The 4,368-nt window shown below is 39.6% G+C and overlaps 1 long non-coding RNA gene across 1 annotated transcript; it reads right to left on the reverse strand.

The window, feature by feature from the left end:
* Positions 1 to 2,927: 2,927 nt before the first annotated feature.
* LOC110935258 lies at positions 2,928 to 3,914 on the reverse strand. Its single transcript, XR_002588992.2, has 2 exons — positions 3,760 to 3,914; positions 2,928 to 3,156 (listed from the first exon to the last, which is right to left on the reverse strand). It is a non-coding gene; the product is annotated as an uncharacterized LOC110935258 (long non-coding RNA).
* Between the last annotated feature and the right edge of the window lie 454 nt (positions 3,915 to 4,368).

Raw genomic sequence — 4,368 nt, forward strand, 5'->3', positions numbered from 1 at the left:
TAGTGGCGACGCAATCTTGGAGAAATCCTGAATAAATCTCCTATAGTATCCCGCAAGTCCCAAAAAGCTTCTAATTTCAGAAGGGTTCTTTGGGGAATTCCATTTTGACACCGCCTCAATCTTTGACGGATCCACCAGTACTCCGTCAGCGCTTATAATGTGGCCAAGAAATTGTACCTCTCGTAACCAAAAGGCACATTTAGAGAATTTTGCGTATAGCTTCTCTCGTCTAAGGGCTTCTAACACTTCTTGTAGGTGATGTGCGTGTTCAGCCTCACTTTTCGAATATACCAATATGTCATCGATAAACACGATGACCGACTTATCCAGCATCGGTTTGCAAACCCGGTTCATGAGGTCCATGAAAGCCGCGGGCGCGTTCGTTAATCCGAATGACATCACAAGGAATTCGTAATGTCCGTATCTCGTGCGGAAAGCCGTCTTCGGCACATCTTCTTCTTTGACCCTTAATTGGTGATACCCCGATCTAAGGTCAATTTTGGAAAACCAATTCGCACCTTGTAGTTGGTCGAATAAATCGTCTATTCTCGGGAGCGGGTATCGATTCTTTACCGTGAGTTTGTTTAACTCCCGGTAATCGATACACATGCGCATACTCCCGTCTTTCTTTCTCACGAACAATACCGGTGCGCCCCAAGGAGACACACTCGGCCTTATGAATCCCTTGTCAAGCAGGTCTTGGATTTGGGACATCAATTCTTGCAATTCTGACGGCGCAAGCCGATACGGGGCTTTTGCTACGGGTTTCGCGCCCGGAATCAATTCGATCCCGAACTCTACTTCCCGTTCGGGCGGTATCCCCGGCAATTCTTCCGGAAAAACATCTTCATAATCTCGTACTACCGGTACATCTCCAATCTTTCGTGATTCTTTTTCGGGTTCATTTGCGTATATCATAAATGCTTTACATCCTTGCTTCATTAGTTTGTGTGCTTTCAACATTGAGCATACAATGGGATTGCCTCCTTTTTCGCCATAGATGGTGACGTGTTTCCCGCTCGGAGATGTCAGTTTTATCTCTTTACGGAAACACACGACCTTTGCGTGGTGTCGAGATAGCCAATCCATCCCAACGACGACTTGAAATTCTCCCATCGACATCGGGATTAGATTTATCAAATATTCTTCATCGTCAATGCTCAGTTTGCAATTTTCACATACGTCGCAAACAACAAAACTTTTATTATTACCTATCTCTACTTCTAAGGGCACAGGTAATTTAGTTAGAACAAATGAAGGATGTCGAATAAATCCATATGAAACAAAGGATTTATTCGCACCCGTATCGAATAATACACATGCAGGAATCGAGTTTACAGTAAATATACCTGAGACCACGTCAGGTTCAATCTTTGCTTCAGCGGCTGTTAGTTGAAAAGACCTCGCCTTTGCTTTGGGGGCTTCACCTTTCTGTTCCTGCCCACCCTTCTTTTCAACCAGCTCCGGGCACTCTGCTTTCTTATGACCCGTTCGATAACAATTGTAACAAACCGTTACCTTCTCCGGGCATGATAAGGCTATATGTCCCGTTTTCTTGCATATAGGACAGGGCTTATCCTTGTAATGACATTCGCCTTTGTGGCCCTTCCCACAAATTTTGCAACCCGGTGACCCGCCTTTCGTATCAGACTTCTTTGAGCTCTCACTTGTTCGTGCCTTTTTAGTAGGGCTGGGATTTACATCAGGTGCCCTCCGTTCACCCCTTTCGATACTCTTTTTCAGCTCTATTTCCCTTTCCCGAGCAGCATTTATAATCTCGGTAAGGGTCTCGTATTTGGAAGGGGTGATAAACTCCCTATACTCGGCACTCAACATGTTGTGATAATAATATATCCTTTGTTCTTCGTTTGTTACAAGATCATCACAAAACTTCATTTTATCCATAAACGTTGCCGTGATCTTGTCTATGGTCTCGTTTTTGTGCCTGAGCTGCATGAATTCTTGCTTGATTTTATTCATAACCGCTTTGGGGCTATGATGCTTCAGAAATGGCGTCTTGAATTCATCCCAAGTCATGATCTTAACAGCTTCAATACCGATCTCTCTCTTCTTGTTATCCCACCAATCTTTTGCTTGATTTCTTAGTTGACCCGTACCATAGGCTACATAGTCATTTACATCACAGTGGGTTCTCTCGAATACCCCTTCGATATCACTTAGCCATCTTTGGCACACTATTGGGTCAACCTCCCCATTGTATATCGGTGGTTTACAGGCCATGAATTCCTTGTATGAACAAGGTTTCCGTCCTCCATGTTTTTCCTTTTCTAGTTTTGAGTCGTCTTCTAATTTCTTGATTCTATCTTCTACCATTGACAGAACTGTGTTTTGGATTCTATCAATGAAGCCTGTCAGACTGTTTTCGATTGCCTTTCCAACCTCTTCGGCAATCGCCTCCCTGACTTGTTCGGTGACTCTTGGCACCGCATCATCATTACCTTTATCAGCCATCTTCGTTTCTGAAATGTTTACATAAATTGTTAAAACATTTCATTTTTAACACATGCTGTTCTTGTTTGATTTCATCAAGTTCATAACTTGATTTGATCGTTCTTGCTGTTGGTTCAATCAAGTTCACAACTTGATTTGATTGTTCTTGCTGTTGGTTTAATCAAGTTCACAACTTGATTTGATTGTTCTTGCTGTTGGTTTAATCAAGTTCACAACTTGATTTGATTGTTCTTGCTGTTGGTTTAATCAAGTTCACAACTTGATTTGATTGTTCTTGCTGTTGGTTGAGCTTACTTGCTCTTTTCATGCATATCTGTTCATTTCTCGTTCTTTACGTAATATAAGATTTATTAACTAAGATTAGTTCTTACCGGATGGTCGATCAAGCTTGAATCGAACACTTATTGACAACCTGAGGCTCTGATTACCAACTTGTTACACCCTTATTTTTAAACTAGAATTAAATATCTATTTTATACCAAAAGCCGTTAAAATTTACATAAGTTTCAAAACTTTTACTAGTTAGCCTACTAAGTACAAAAGTAGAACGTAATATTGTTGTTTAAGACTTTGATTACAACAAAAGAACCACTGTTTAACAAATTTAACATAGCGGAAGCTTCGAAGTGGAGTGTTCGGTTCATTTATCTTGTCGCTTGATCGCCATCCATGACTTCTAATTACCTAAGAATCAACAATTAGATCGTTAGTTCTTGATGTTTAAGAATGATAAAGTTTTAAAGCTTAATACCCCATTAAAAGAATGAGAATATAAAAGTGTTCCAGGCTCCACCGTAATTTACGGTACCACCGTAAATTACGGTGAGTGCTGGAGATTCCTGGTTACACCGTAACACAGGAGAGAACCACCATAAATCAAAATTCCCTACCGTAAATTACGGTGACACCGTAATTTACGGTAGCACCTGGGAATTCATGCTTTTGTTTGGTTTGAGCATTTCAACCAAAAATTCCAACTTTCGGGTTTCAACATCCTGCATTATCAAAGTAGTAAAGGTCTAATATTTCTAGTACATCATACTATAGCCACTACATACATCAATTTATCATATTCGGAATATGGACCATGTTTACTTGATTGATTGACCCGTTTGGCTTGCCTACGGAAATTTCCTTCCTTCTTGGCAACTACCAACGAGCTAAATTCGTCATTCATACTAGTATTCAAATATGACAACGCCTTTGCTCCAATCCAATTTAACTAGAAATATGATAAACAACTACAACGATCTAAATTTACATAATGTAACGAGACGTGTTACATACCTTCAAAGTAACCCTTTTTGACGTGGTTCGGCACTCGCTTGTCCACTTGACGCTCCTGCGCCCGTTCCTATTGAGTTCAATTACCATATGTTTAGAACTCTCTTTTCAAATCATCATTCGCATAATACACTAAATATCATGATTATGCGTTTAAACTTGAAATTTCAGTTTTAAGCCTTCATAGAGGCATTTCAACAAACACTTTATAGGCAGAATTTTTACATAATTACATATCACATCTTTAGTTTATCAATTAGCCATGATTTCACATGAATTCACCATTTTACATGATTGTAAGCTCCTAATTGCTGAATTCATCTCAAAATTACCAAATTACACTAGATTAACAATCTATTTCCTAGTGTTTATTCCAATTCACATAACCCATTAATCACCTACAATGGTGATCATAGTTTCCATCAAATTCTTCATGATTTCAGCCCCTATTTGTCTAGGGTTTGTCTCTAAACACTATAGTTATGCCTAAATCGTCATAAGACGAACATGCAACTAAAATCTCAGATTTTCCCCAATTCATGAGAATTTCAAGCTAAGGGTTTTCATTAAATTTCACATACCTTATAATCCTCTTGCGATGAGGATCACGAT

The sequence above is a fragment of the Helianthus annuus genome, chromosome 4, assembly GCF_002127325.2.
Source record: "Helianthus annuus cultivar XRQ/B chromosome 4, HanXRQr2.0-SUNRISE, whole genome shotgun sequence".
NCBI classification, from domain to species: domain Eukaryota; kingdom Viridiplantae; phylum Streptophyta; class Magnoliopsida; order Asterales; family Asteraceae; genus Helianthus; species Helianthus annuus.